The following is a 16,446-nucleotide window of genomic DNA, read 5'->3' as shown; positions in this document are numbered from 1 at the left end:
GGAAATGAAATGTAATATAATGTAACGTAAGGTAACGTATTGTAAGGCAAGGCAAGTCACTGCAAGTTAAGGCAAGGCAAGTCAAGGCAAGGCAAGGGAAGGCAAGGCAAAGCAAGGCAAGGCAAAGGAAGGCAAGGAAAGGCAAGGCAAGCCAAAGCAAGGCAACGCAAGGCAAGGCAAGGCAATGCAAGGCAAGGCATGGCAAGGCAAGGCAAGGCAAGGCAAGGCAAGGAAAGTCAAGGCAAGGCAAGGCAAGGCAATGTGATGTAATGTCAAGTAACGTATGGTAACGTAATGTAAGGCAAGGCAAGGCAAGTAACGGCAAGGCAAGGCAAGGTACGGCAAGACAAGGCATTACAAGGCAAGGCAAGGAAAGGCAAGGCAAGGCAATGCAATGGAATGTAATGTAAGATAAAGTAATGTAACGTAATGTGAAACAAGGCAAGGCAAGTCACGGCAAGACACTGCAAGGCATGGCAAGGCAAGGCAAGGCAAGGCAATGCAAGCCAAGGCAAGTCAACGCAAGGCAAGTCAAGGCAAGATAAGGTAAAGCAAGGCAGGGCAGGGCAGGGTAGAGCAGGGCAATGAAAGACAAGTCAAGGCAAGGCAAGGCAAGGCAATGTAATGTAATGTAAAATAAAGTAATGTAACGTAATATAAGGCAAGGCAAGCCAAAGTCAAGGCAAGACAAGGCAAGGCTAGGCAAGGCAATATAATGTAATGTAAGGTAAAGTAAGTTAACGTAATGTAAGGCAAGGAAAGGCAAGTCACGTCAAGGCAAGGCAAGGTAAGGCAAGGCACGGCAAGGCAAGGCAATAAAGTCACGGCAATGCAAGTAAAGGCAAGGTACGGCAATGCAAGGCTAGGCAAGACAAGGCAAGGCATGGAAATGTATTGTAATGTAAGGTAACGTAAGGTAATGTAATTTAAAGCAAGGCAAGGCAATTCACGGCAATTCAAGGCAAGGAACGGGAAGGCATGGCAGGGCAAGGCAAGGCAAGGCAAGGCAATGTAATATAATGTAAGGTAACGTAATGTAACGTAATGTAAGGCAAGGCAAGGCAAGTCACGGCAAGGCAAGATAAGGCAAGGCTAGGCAAGGCAAGGCAAGGCAAGGCAAGGCAAGGCAAATCAAGGCAAGGCAATATAATGTAAAGTAAGATAACGTAAGGTAACGTAAAGTAAGGCAAGGCAAGGCAAGTCACAGTAAGGAATTTCAAGGCTAGGCAAGGCACGGCAATGTAAGGCAAGGCAAGGCAAGGCAAATTATGGCAAGGCAATGCAAGGCAATGTAATGTAATGTAAGGAAACGTAATGTAACGTAATGTAAGGCAAGGCAAGGCACGGCAAGTCAAGGCAAGGCAAGGCAATGTAATGTAAGGTAAGGTAACGTAAAGTAACGTTATGTAAGGCAAGGCAAAGCAAGTCACGGAAAGACATGGCAAATTCAAGTCACGGCAAGGGAAGACAAGGCAAGGCAAGCAAGGCAAGGCAATGTAATGTAAAGTATGGTAACATAAGGTAACGTAATATAAGGCAAGGCAAGGCAAGTCACGGCAAGGCAATACAAGGCAAGGGAAGGCACGGCAAGACAAGGCAAGGCAACGGAAGGCAAGGCAAGACAAGGCAAGGCAAGGCAAGGCAAGACAAGACAAGGCAAGGAAAGGCAACGCACTACAAGACAACGCAAGTCAAGGCACGGCAAGGCAAGGCAAGTGAAGGCCATGCAAGGAAAGGGAAGACAAGGCAAGAGAAGACAAGGCAAGGCAAGGCAATATAATGTAATATATTGAAAGGTGACGTAAGATAACGTAATGTAAGGGAAGGCAATGCAAGTCACTGCAAGGCAAAAAAGGTAATGCAAGGCAAGGCAAGGCAAGGAAATGAAATGTAATATAATGTAACGTAAGTTAAAGTATTGTAAGGCCAGGCAAGGCAAGTCACTGCAAGGTAAGGCAAGGCAAGGCAAGGCAAGGCAAGGCAAAGCAAGGCAAGGAAAGGCAAGGCAAGGCAAGGCAAGGCAAGTCAAGGCAAGGCAAGGCAAGGCAAGGCAACGCAAGGCAATGCAAGGCAAGGCATGGCAAGAAAAGGCAAGGCAAGATACGGCAAGGCAAGGCATTACAAGGCAAGGCAAGGAAAGGCAAGGCAAGGCAAGGCAAGGCAAGGCAACGCAATGCAACGCAAGGCAATGCAAGGCAAGGCATGGCAAGAAAAGGCAAGGCAAGATACGGCAAGGCAAGGCATTACAAGGCAAGGCAAGGAAAGGCAAGGCAAGGCAAGGCAATGCAATGGAATGTAATGTAAGGTAAAGTAATGTAACGTAATGTGAAACAAGGCAAGGCAAGTCATGGCAAGGCAAGGCAAGGTAAGGCAAGGTACGGCAAGGCAAGGCAAGTCAGGGCAAGGAACGGCAAGGCAAGGCAAGTCACGGCAAGGCAAGAAAAGGCAAGGTACGGCAATCCAAGGCAAGGCAAGACAAGGCAAGTCAAGTCAAGGCAAGGCAAGGCATGGCAAAGCAAGTAAGGTAAGTCAAATCAAGCAAAGCAGGGCACGGCAAGTCAAGGCAAAGCACGGCAAGGCAAGGCAAGGCAAGCCAAGGCAACGCAAGGCAAGGCACGGCAAGGCAAGTCAAGGCAAGGCAAGTCAAGGCAAGTCAAGTCAAGCACGGCAAGGCAAGGCAAGGCAAGGGTAGGAAAGGCAAGGCACGGCAAGGCAAGGCAATATAAATCAAGGCATGGAAAGGCAAGGCAAGGCATGGCAGCCCAAGGCAAGGCAAGACAGGGCAAGGAAAGGGAAGGCAAGGCAAGTCAAGGCAAGACAAGATAAGGCAAGGCAAGGCAAGTCAAGTCAAGCAGAGCAACGCAAAGCAAGGCAAGGCAAGGCAAGGCAAGGCAAGGCAAGGCATGTCAAGTCAAGGAAGGCAAGGCAAAACAAGGCAACTGAAGGCAAGGCAAGGCAAGGCAAGGCAATGCAATGCTAGTCAAGTCAAGCAAGGCAAGGCAAGGCAGGGCAAGGAAAGTCAAGGCACGGCACGGCAAGTCAAGGTAAGGCAAGGCAAGGCAAGACAAGGGAAAGCAATGCAAGGCAAGGCAAGGCAAGACAATCAAGGAAAGGCAAAACAAGGAATTTAAAGGCAAGGCAAGCCAAGTCAAGCAAGGCACTGCAATGCAAATCAAAGCAAGGCAAGGTAATGCAAGTTAAGGCAGGGCAAGGCAAGGCAAGTCAAGCAAGGCAAGGCAAGGGAAGGCAAGGCAAGGAAAGGCAAGGCAAGGCAAGGCAAGTAAAGTCAAGGCAAGGCAATGCAAGGAAATGCAAGGCAATCAAGACAAATAAATCAAGTAAGGCAAGGCAAGGCACGACACGCCAATTCAAGGCAAAGCAAGGCAAATCAAGGCAAGGCAAGTCAAGTCAAGCAAGGCAAGCAAGGAAAGTAAAGGCAAGGCACGGCAAGGCAAGGCAAGTCAAGGAAAGCAAGTAAAGTCAAGCAAGGCAAGGCAAGGCAAGGCAAGGCAAGGCACGGCAAGTCAAGGCCATGCAAGGCAAGGCAAGTCAAGTCCAACAAGGCAATTTTAATAACCTAAACTCTCTAAACATCTTTTGTATTATAACATTTAAAACAATTGATTGTCAGATATTTATATATTTTCTGCTGTATTGTCTGGTGGTTTTAGTACAAATTGATTCAACGGCATACCTTCACTTTTAATTACAGTAATTACCTCTTCGTAAGTATAAGAATCTTGGCTTTCGCTGTTTCGAACTTTCAGAATATCAACTGAAAGAATTTAGAATTTTAATACGATAGAGATCTTATTTTACCTTAAAACTAATTAGTTTTGCAAACTAAACATAACGGCATCGTCTTTGTTGCAGTATCCATATAATTGTATTGTGTTATTTTGTTTCATTACGTTTAATAAATTCTTTCAAACGTCATGCTGTTCAATTTTATAATTGCATCAAGCACTATGTTCCACTTGAAGATGGCCCTTCAAAGCTCCGAATCATGTGGCTTTGTTATCTGTTTTTTGTATTTCTTTAATGTTTTACATTTATATTATTATTCCCTAGGTGGATTATTTGCGTTTATTTATATTTCTTCATTTATTTTAATTTGTGTATAATATTGTTTCTATTTTAGGTTTGCCTGTATTTTGCTGTCATATTGAATACTGTTATTTATTTTGTGTTCTGAGGACAGGTCCATATGAACTGGATCTTACTGTACTATTAATTTATGTATTATCGTACCTAAATATCGAGAATATATAATTGCGAGAGAATATAAATGGCTCTAAAGTATGAATAAAGTATATTTTTGGTTATTATAATTGTATAATATATATTACTGACGATATAAACATCTAATTTTGTGTAACATGGAAAAATGCGTGAAAAGTCTCGGACAATTGCAATAAATTAGCAGCTCTGCACCTACACAAAATGTTTTGTTTAAAAGTCAGATTTTATTGTTGGAACATTTATCTGTTATAATCCAAAGAATGTTGTGCAAAATGCCTGTTACCACTCCTTTTTGAGTTTTCAAATACCAAACATTGTGTGGGTTAAGTAAATAATGTGCATCAAAAGACTAGTTTTAAAACCTGTACTACGTATTCAGAGTGTTTAAAAAACTACCGCCATCTTAATTATTGCTGAAAACAGTAAATTTCTTTTTTACGCAGTAAAGGACAAATTTTAGACAGAATGAGCACATTTAATGTTGTGGGGATAGAAGTGAGTAATTTTTCGTGATTCTGAATCTCCATAGGATACAATCAGTCATGAAATAAAATCCTATTTTGTGAAAGTCGATTAAAACTCTATACACTATCAGAGTTTCAATAAGTTGGATACATTAACACTAAAAGGTAATAAGCTGGTTGTAACCCCAAGTGAATACCAATTATGACGATTACATTCTACAACTGGACGGAATGTACGAGTGCTTCTCAATCGTGTTTTTCCACAGCGCTGGATCGGACGTGCTCCTGCAAATGGAGACAACAACTTTCTCCTTTGGCCAGCCCGTTCGCCAGATCTTACACCGTGCGATTTCTTTCTTTGGGGGTTCTTTAAAGACAGCGTTTATGTACCACCATTGCCCTCGTCCACCCATGAACTTCGTGATCGGATAACGCATGCACTGCAAGCCATTACAGCGGACATGCTAACACCGGGTCTGGGATGAGTTTGATTACCGTGTAGATGTGTGTCGTGTGACCCAGGGTGCACGCATTGAAGGATTGTAATTAAAGCATTAGAAACTTGGACAGTTGCCGCCGCTGACGGTGTATGTTGTGCCCGTGTGAGGTTAGAAATAAATTTTTTATTTACTTTTGAAAACGCACCATTCTTTTGTGTATACCCTGTAGATTCGAGCACCTGGCAGATAGCTTCAACATTCGCTTTGACTTCTAGACCCCGCGTTATTTTAGAAAGAAACCGTTTTACAATACACGCATTCAGTAGACTTACAAACAACGCTGTGATAGCCGAGATCAGAGGTTTAAAGACGCTAATACAAAATTCTTGTTCCTGTACGCCTAGCTTATTCGAACAAACTTTATATGCATTTATCATTTTGTCAACGCGAGTTACGTGAAGTGTTCATATCATCGCTAATGAACTAAACTAACTAACTAACTAGATGGCTTAGGGAACCCGAAGTTTTATCACCGAATTAACCAAAGCCCTCCACCGGTCTCTGTCATGAGTCAGCAAAATCCAGTCTCCAATGATCTGAGCATCCTGGTCAAAAAGTCATTTACGAGACTATTTCTTTCCTCTTACCGAACTCTACGCCACTTATGTTCCTGAAAGACATGAACGTTGGTAAACCAATGTAATATAGAAATTTTAAAATTTAGAATATTATAAATTAGTATATGTAGTAATATTGTAATAATGTGCCATAAAGCGACCCAACGAAATATCCTCGAAGTTATATAATTATTTTCGGGTGTCATTACAGATTTGAAGCTGCAAATGTGGATGTGCTGGTGATTAAACCATCTATTCCCCCACCCCCTGGTTTAAAAAGGATGTGGAAACTTTAAATCTGAAGTTGGCGACTATTCCTCATAATCCCTCTCCATAAACTCTGTCCGAATCTCTTAGACTTCATCTAAAGTACGCGCAGAAACAAAAGTGAGACAAAGAAAAAGAAATCAGTCTCAAACTCTTGCTGCAGATGCTGAAGTTCTTTCGGAGCTGCCCTTCCTTCCACTGTTTTATGTACCTGTGGACCCTCCTGAAGCACGTGCGATATTGGATCCAGAGTCAATTGCGAGTAAGTAATGAGCGGAAGTAATAGCATTGATGCGACCTCTCGTTCTTTTGGTGGGTGGATGAACAACCCGATATCCACCCCTCTAAGTAATTTCCCCGCAAATGACCGAAGGAATAAAAGAACACCATTTAGCAGTACGTTCGTCTATTTATTAATTTTCTGTTTTATACCCGTTCTTCTTCCGGGCCTATATTAAAATGAACTTATAAATGACACTCGAAGGAAACATGTCCAATGCAGAGAATATGGCCTAGTTACTGCCATACTCACACCTTAACAGGATATCACACAAAAAAGGAACGTGAGGTCACAAATATCGGCCAAGGTTTGTTTGGTGACGCAGTCGCCAACTGCGCGGCGTTACATGTTTTCAGACGCCATTAAATATCGGAAGAAGAAAAGAAACAACTTGATTCTAATTTTTATAATACAATTAACTCGCTATTAAAATTCGTAAATATAAAAATATTAATTGGTACATGCTGAATGAAAACGGAAAATTCTGTACTTTTATTCAGTACAACTGTATTTTTCATCATTCTTTGTTAGATATTCTTCTGGCAGGGATAATGCAAACTTAACAAGTGTAAGTTACATGGATCAATTCCCCCCTCCCAAGAATTAACCTACCCATTTTTAAGGATTATTTTAATAACGTCAGAGAATTCTTCATGCGATTAAATATTATGGACCGGCCTGAAACGATTTAAAATGTTTACAAACCGGATGCAGGTTTATCTTTTTATAACAAGGATTTGTCACTTCACTTCAAGTTAAAAATATAAATATCCTTTTTGCTGCTTTCAGATTAAAAAGTAAAAATATTCCTTAATAATCTTATGAATTTTCATGTATCTCAATTATTTGAATTAATTTTTTTTCCAAGGACGAGTATGGTCAAAAGCTCACCTTTCAGAAAATAATTATTTTATGTGCGCTTATGACAAAGGACGAAGGATATAACATTCTGTTAACGTCCTATTTGCCGTAGTGGATGTGCATAACGCGTTTATTTTAAAATTATTTTTTATTATTGTTATTATTATTATTAAAGAACAGAGAACCTTAGCCTACGAATTATACGAAAGCATCCCGTTGCAGATTATATAAACAATAAAACTTCTCCTTACTTTTAATCACGCAACTTGCAAGTATGTTTAACCAAAATAATTAACTATTAAAACATTAAATGTATAATGTTTCGGCCATACTAGGCATTCTCAGGTAAGTGTAGACTTAAGAAGTTAATATATAGTAATCATGCAAGATTACATATATATGTATTACAATAAAAACAAATAATGAAGAGGTTATATACATGTAAAATTTCGTTGAATGTATAAAATGTTTAAATTTGTATCTGTAGTCATCAAAGGTCATGCGATAAAAGTGGTTTACATAAACAAATACAAGAATTATGATATATGTTGTTACAGAATAATATTAACTTTAGATATAATATATTTCAGCTGTTATTATGTGTTGGCTTTTGGTTAGGGCTCCTTGCAATAGTGATGGCGGGGTTATATATTGATGGATTCGCAAGGGGACTTCATGTGCCGTATTAAGCGGGAGACAAGTGTGGGAATATGATAAGCGACCTCCTGGAAAAGATTACATATATTTTTGTTACTTCAAGAAGATTCTTGAAATATGTAATAAACGCTTCGAGCAACTGAAACCTAATGTTTTAATAATAAATTGGTGTAAATACGTGGAGATTAATCACCGAGTTGCCTGGCGAAATAAAGATCCGTGCGATAGGTAGGGGCGCCGATGGTGCTATTTCCTTGTGGATCTTCGGGAGCCAATGCAGTCTAGGAGGCCTCGAACTCCGTGGCCTCAGTTGTTCGATGACCTCGGGAAGCGATGGCTGCTTGAGAAGAATAGCGGTCTTCCGTCCACGGCAACCTCCTATATATGACTCCTGAGCCAGCACTTAGACAAAAACATTTTAGGCCTTGCTCCGAAAATCTTCCTTCGGCCTGTGAGATTGCCTCGGGACTTTAGACTCCTGGCGTGTATAGAGCGCACTGCGAATGCGGTAAAGTCTACATCGAACAGACCGGCCGATCCATCGATACCAGAATCAATGACCACCAGCACTACATCCGTCTGGAGTATTTACACAAATCCGCCGTGGCCGATCACAGTATCAACCTGGGTCACCCATTCCACTCCAGAATACCACAATCCTTATCCACCAAATCCAAATACAAGGACCGGATGATCAGGGAGGCAATTGAGATGAAGCTGAGCACAAACAACTTCAACAAGGAGGATGACCGCCTGAACCGATCATGGAAATTCTTCATCAGCGCTCTCGAAGGTTAATCAAATCTAAAACGGCGAGAGTGGAGGGCAGATATTCTAAAACGTTTTTAACAGCACAATATTATCTACTCTGCGACGCACTTCTTCTACAAGCGATTCACAGCTCAACTATTTCTGCAATAACGAAAGCGGATTGTTGACGGTAGTAATGAAACACAAATATGCCGAATAAACAGATAACATAACAGTTAGTTTCTTAGGCAACATAACAATGCACGCAGGAGTTCATATAAAATCTGACCATTGTTGTCGGTCCATATTTACACATTGTTAACATACTGCCTCCATCATCAGGGCGATGGAGTATGAAGATTTTTGTCTTCTGGGTTGTTGCACTGTGTAGTATGGTCGATGTTTACCAACGATTCATCGCCCTGATGATGGAGGCAGTATGACCTCTGAAACGTTGGTTAACATCTACCAGACTACATAGCGCAACAACCCAGAAGACAGAAATCTTCATACTCACCGCCCTGATGACGGAGGCAGTATGACCTCTGAAACGTTGGTAAACATCGACCAGACTACACAGCGCAACAACCCAGAAGACAGAAATCTTCTATCTTTCATAAATTTAACTCTTGAAAAATGTGGGTTAGACGAGAGAACATGACCTCCATGAAAGATAAACCAACATATTCTCTATCAAGAAAAAAAGAGACGGTTCAGTCATAATTTCTTATCGAAAACTTTCAGTATGTTATCGAACGGCGCACGATGAGATCGATTCTATTTTCCGTTAAAGTATTTCCCACATAAACTAAAAGCATTTTCATAAAAGATTCACTACGCCTATCAGTAACAGTTTAATGATTTTTCATTAAACATGGATGGCGCGCGCGCGTGCACACACACACACAGAGAGAGTACATTATCATTTATACGCGTCGCGATGCCTTTTCAAGGGGTATATGCAATGTGGATGCAATTCCGCCAATCCGTCTGTCGGATTTAAGAAAACTCGACAATGGAGAAAATTTTAATTTTGGTTCGTACAGGTTAGCTATAAGAATGGAACTTATCATTTACATAAATTCAAATAGAATTTCGTCTAATAAAACGTCGATTTATATAACAACATTCTGAATAACTTGTTATATGAATTTTTGATTTAATTAAGAGAAACAAATTAAAATTAAAATTTTGACATGGTGACAGTTAACAAGTTTCCATTCACGTGTCTACACGGTAGGTACTTTAGTGCAAAGGAATATAAACCAACGCAAGAAACAGGAAATGCACTTAAAGAAAATATTCGACAATTGATTTCTGCAATTTCCCAAGAAGAGCTTCGTCGAGTATTTTGAAACATATTAACGAGATGTGAAGTCGCCTGCAAGCACAAGGAAGTCACTTTGAACATCTTTTGTGATTTAAGGTAAGAACAATTAATGTAATAACATGTATTAGTGACGAGAAATATTCGTAGTTTGCTGTTACTAGCGGCACTGAAACTGATTCGCCGGTCACCCACCGGAAGAACGCGCATGACTCCCGCCGACATCAACAGAGCGCCGGCCGACCACGCAATGCAAGCACGACCGCAGCCTTATAAGTTGCAGACCCGGTACTATGTAGGAGGCAGTGTAAGGCCCAGAGCAGAACTGGTCAATATGTGTTTCTGGCACTAATCAAATCCTCGTTGACCAGTCTATAACTAGCTCAGGATGTAAGGTAAACCAAATGTTACTATAACTATAGTTGTGACCATTTTATAGTTGAAGCAGTTTAGGAAATAAATTCAGATGCCTTTTCTCCTTCACGTTTTTCAATCTATATGGTGAGGCTAGTGGGGATACTATAATTGCAAAATATGCAATCTTGTGGTTTCAGTGCATAACATTCATTAGTACTGATTATTACCAAATTAAAACTTGGCAGATACGACCTCAAAGCTTTGACATCATGATGATGTATGTAGTTGCTAATAAATAGCAAATGTATTTCCTATAATTTGCATGTTTTTGTTATGATCTGCAACCAATCTAAATTAAATATTTTAGCAGTTACCATCATGAAAGAGAATTCAAAGTACAGCTTTTTATGCTTGCCTTGTGGTTAAATGAACATCTTAATAATTAGTAAACATTTACTGTTGAAAGAGGGCTTGTTTGAGGCACTTAAAGGGATGTGGTAGTATGGAAATTATAACAGCCGTAAGTCACAACTACTTATCAAAAACTTGTCTTCAATAAACAGTCTTTCTTGAATCAAATGAAAATATTAACCAATTAATCTGATCAAAAGTCATGCGTACTCTTTTAATGCCTCAACAAATTATTTCTGAACAACTATTTCCCTTAAAATGGTAGTTTTCTAAGTTGTTACAGCCTGCAGTCTGGTAGACGTTTCAGAGGTGCTTGTTACCTTCATCATCAAGATGATCATAATTGCCTTGGCAGTGGAGACAGTAAGAACATCTGAAACATATGTAAATTTCTACAAGGCACAATATCCGAGAAGACAGAACCAGGAACCAGATGCTGAAACTTCAGGGTCCTGAGAGAGCTTCACAGTAACAAGGGACAACTCTGATTATCAGCTGGGATAAACATGACATGGACCACCCCTATTTGCTTGCCGTCAGACAGCATGGCATACTATGTGAAGGTGGCTGAGTAGCATACAAGGATGGTCATTTAATGCACCAGACTGGGATGAGAGGATACCATTCTTGGTGCTGGCCTACAGAGCATCAACCCATGACACCTCATGTAACAGCAAGTTGACACAAACAACCAAGAAAGCAAACTTAGTTTTGACATTTACAGGAAACACACTACCGCATATCACTCGTGTCATCCATTTAGACACAGATGAACAGGTACGTAGTATTCAGTGAATGGGATAAACACATACCATATGGTGCGAATATATGTAAGGCAAAAGATTCATTACAGAATTCTAATGACAATTCCTTGCCAATACCAACAGAATCAATATCTTTTACATAGGTCATCAAACCAGAAAAATAATCTTTTTTAAACACTGAAATCCATATTCATTTAATAACATCAGTTAAATTAAGTGAAAAACCATCATACTGATACACATAAGAACAAAGATTTTTAACAATTGGCTTCCCAAGATTACCCCAAAAAGTACTTAGATTAAACCATATTACAGAGAACAAACATTCTACTAAAACCAATTCAAAATTTTATCTCTGCTTTATATGACTGTGATGTTGTTCTGAGTTTTGTGCTGTCACAAGTCTTCTGTAGTATCAGAGAATCATACTGTCACCATCTTCAAGCCCCAAGTGGCAAAGCTTTCTTATTTTCTCACAAAAATCAGTAGAGAAAAATAGTCTCCACCTTCAGGGCTGAATGGCAAGGCATTTCATATACACAAAAGTACTGCCACCTCTCAACTGACGATGGAGAGAGTCTACAGACACATAGGGTCTACAATTTATGCTGTAACGGCCTTGCTTGCATTGCGTAGTCGGCCGAGTGCACTGTTGGTGTGGGACAAAGATAGCGTGTTATTCCCGTGAGTCACAGGCGAATCAGTTTCATTGCGTCTCTTGTCGCGGATTGACGTTGATAATATGGTGTACAGTATTAAGCAACGTGTGTTCTTAGTCGAAACATATGCCAAATATTCATCCTACGGAAGATGCCGCCGTAAATATCGCAGACATTTTCCCGGTGAAAGTGTTCCTAGCAGGCCCACGATAGAGAGATTAATAAAAAAATTTCGTAGTACGGGATCAGTTTTGGATAAAAAGAAGAACAGGAAACGGAGTGTATTGACGGAAGAGAAATTGGATGAAATTGGGGCTTTCTTAGAAAAAAGTCCAAGGAAATCTTTGGTACGTTTAGCTGCACAATCTGGCGTGTCATTGGGATCTGCTCACACAGTAACGAGACTTCTGAAATTGCGATCATGTAAGACCACTGTTGTTCAGAGACTCACAAATCCTGACACTGGTGCTTGCCTGCAAGCACAAGGAAGTCACTTTGAACATCTTTTGTGATTTAAGGTAAGAACAATTAATGTAATAACATGTATTAGTATCGAGAAATATTCGTAGTTCGCTCTTACTAGCGGCACTGAAACTGATTCGCCTGTGACTCACGGGAATAACACGCTATCTTTGTCCCACACCAACAGTGCACTCGGCCGACTACGCAATGCAAGCAAGGCCGTTACAGCATAAATTGTAGACCCGGTACTATCTCAATCTGCGGGGACAAAGTGGCAGCATAAAAAGCATTACCACCTTGTAGGATGTGAGGTTCTCTCACAGTGGTGAGTACGGAGATGGCTGTCTTCTGGATTGTAGCACCTTGTAATCTGGTAGACGTTTACTAGAGTTTCAGATGTCTTTCCTGCCTCCATCATCAAGATGATGTCTATTCATCGGCCTGATAATGGCGGCAGCAAAGACCTCTGAAACTTTGGTAAACTTATACCAGTCTTAAAACTTTGCATACCGTGTAAAAGTAAAAGTAAAGTTTGTCCCACTATACGCCATGTAGGCGTTTGGGGTGAGAGGAGGTATAGCTCCTCCCTTCCTTGACCTCGGCAATAGATAGGGGTGAGTGGTCAGCATCACGCCCCGGCCGGCTTTACCCCCGGGAAAGGATCCCGGTACCCATTGTAGAGGAGGCTGGGTGGGCCCCAGAGCCGGTCTGGACGCAGAGGCTAGAGGAAAAATCCTCTGCCCCCGTCGGGGATCGAACCCCGGCCGTCCAGCCCGTAGCTAGTCACTATACTGACTGAGCTATCCCGGCTCATTTGCATACCGTGTAGTGTATTAGAATATAGAGTAAACAAACCAACAACTATTAATGCTATGATGGACACTATTGCCATATGGTTCAAACTAGATTCAGAATTAAAAATGAAAAGGTATTTGACAAGATTTTTGAAGTGACACTACACTAGATGCTGTTATTTACAGGAGTAAAACTTGCGCTTAGCTATTGATCCTGTTGTTCGGTGGCCGTAGCTGGTCTCGGCGAGCTATAGTCGCGTCGTCTGTACCTAAGAACTCCAGAACCGTGGGTGAGAGACTGTCAGTTGGAAATGCAAGGGTATAAATAAGCTTGAAATCAGGGTGGCAAACTACTGAAAATTTTTACTTTCTCCTGTTTAATGCTAGGTCAAATAATACGTTAGAATCTTTGGTGTTTTGTTCGTTAAAGATGGCTTTGTGTTTACTGCTTTTGTATATATGGAATTTTTCTAAAATATCTAGCATTTTACCCTTTGGAGCTATTCTTAATATGTCCATGATATCATCTATGGGGCCGTATTCATGTCCGTGTTCGAGGATGTGTTCTGCATATTTTGATTTTGTTAAATTGAATCTAATGTCGTGGACGTGTTCTTTAAATCTAGTTTTAAAATCCCTACCGGTTTGGCCAATATAGAACAAATAATGCATGCACCGTATCTACAAAGTTTGGACAGACAACTTATAAGCAAAGAAGACACGTTTCTGTGGCTAACAAGAGGAGATCTGAAAGGGGAAACTGAAAGTCAAATTATAGCAGCACAAGACCAGGCACTAAGCACAAAATATTACACAACAAAAATACTGAAAACAGATACAGACAGCAAATGCAGATTATGTCAGCAATTTGATGAGACGACAGATCACGTTATGTCCGGATGCCCCGTGCTGGCAAAAGAGCAGTATATACAACGACATGATCGTGTCTGTACTCAGTTACATTTTAACATATGCAGGAATGCTGGGGTAAAGCTAGAAGAGAAGAACTGGTATGAACACATCCCGAAGACAGTGGAGACAAGTGAAGATGGCCAAATAACTATTTTGTGGAACCAACAAGTCAGAACAGATAGAACCATTACAAATAATAAACCAGATATTATAATTCGAAACAAAAACGGAATTTGCCTCTTAATTGACATAACAATACTGACTGACAGGAATGTTATGGGGCTCTGTTAGGTTCTGATCTTCACGTCGTGCAGACCCGATCTACACGTACTTTAATTTATTATACAAACAGCTGAATCATCGCGCTGCCTTGCATTAACTGTAACTGGTTATACTTATATGCATTAAGCAAGTTAAAGAATAAGGCAGTGTTAATGTTGAATCATACCAGAGTTACAGTGCACAAATATCAGCGAAGGCCTAATCAAAACAGCAACATTTATATTATTATGTAACTTGACGGCAACATGGCCCTCAGGTTCAGCACTTTTTCTTAAAGTAATAGAACGTCCAGAAATAAACTTTATTCTCATGCAACACATACTAAAATGTTGCAAAATACTTCTGCTGACCTTGAAAGTGAGACTGTGTGTCCGGTAACCGAGGGTGAGCATCCACACCAAACTGGTCTTCATCATCATCATCGACAATGTTGTCATCGAGAAACAGGAAGTATAGCTGAAGTACAGCTGAAGTACTGCCTTTGCCCTGATATTGTAACCGTCACTTTTCTTACACCACACGTCACACTGCTTGTTTTGTATAGTCGTAGCCTGGTTTGCTCATATGGTTACAGCTTCTTGACGTGGGATTGTTGATGATGGTGTGAGGTTGTCGGTGAGCACGAGTTTCCGACTCCCCGGGAACATACGGGGATTAGAAGGTGGAGCAGGTTTCTGCACAAATGGATAACAAAGTTTTTCTGTGTTGCACTGATGGACGACACTTTATCGTTCCTTAATACACGCAGGAACATATATATCTTAAGCACTATTCATGGAGGCAGCTGGATGGCTCGGGTGTTCCTTTGTTCTTTCGTATGTTTGCTAAAGAAAAACACCCCCGCTCAACCGAAGGACCAAAACTTTAGAGAGCGCCCCGCAACCACGATCGCCCTTAAATACTCCTGCATTACGTAATTTGTTATTGAATTTGGCTTAAATGCGGCGATCTAATTCGTTCCTCCACAACGGCAGGAACGCGCCTATAAGCTGAGTTCAAATTCAATTGGTCCATCGCAAGGATGCGATGGTCGTAATGCAGTCATCACACCACATCTGGAAGGGATGCACTCCATGTGTGGGGTGGCTTAAGTATTTTCTTTGTTGGTTTATGTTTGCCTTTTTTTTTCTACTCCAGGCTCCCTTGGGACAGAAAGAATGCCTAGGAGGGTGACCCGCAAGTGGCCATGTGGGCCACATTCCTTCAACTCAATGTGTTTACAAAGCCAAAATTAAGCATTCAGTCTAATTTAGGTGAAGCAAGGCGTTCCAAAAATCATGTAATTACACCTTCTTCGTTTTTCTTATAAGCCAGATCAACATGCCGAAGCCTGGTTTACCTTTCATCTCAAGGCCCAGTCCATTCGGGAATTGAACCACAGACCTGGACTGGCACAATATCATCCCACGTGGTGTCCTGTAGTACAAATCACAAGCTTTAATGCTATGGAACAGCGTGCTTATCGCAGACTGAAGTCTGGCAAAGCAGACACGATAGTACCTCGGTTTAAAAGACCCTTCAATTATCAAGCGAGCATGTACAAGGATCATGAAATGAAGTCTTCTGTGTAAATACAAACTGTGCACTTTGTAAGTGTTTTGCAATGACGCATTTACTGGGAGGGAAGTTTCAAGTTGTCTGCTCATGTACTGAGGTGTTTCTTCTGAAATTCTGACCTCCCAGGAAGTTTTGCAGTGTCTTCCTAAGCCTGTTAATGTATTTTATTATGTAACTACTGCCAGTGCTTCCAGAATTATTGCACATGAGATGTTTCATTAGGAGGAGCCATTCCCAGAGGGGCACAGAGCCTGGGTAAAGCATTCTATGTGGGTCCGTTCCATAAGATCAGCAACTGTAATAAGTTTTACTTTACTTAAACTGTACATGTATTCCTGTCTCT

Source organism: Zootermopsis nevadensis, unplaced genomic scaffold (assembly GCF_977971745.1).
Source record: "Zootermopsis nevadensis isolate Lab colony 2312 unplaced genomic scaffold, Znev_1.0 Znev_ptg000019l, whole genome shotgun sequence".
Classification (NCBI taxonomy): Eukaryota; Metazoa; Arthropoda; class Insecta; order Blattodea; family Termopsidae; genus Zootermopsis; species Zootermopsis nevadensis.
The sequence above is the reverse complement of the archived record's forward strand: the minus strand, read 5'-3'. Positions refer to the sequence as shown.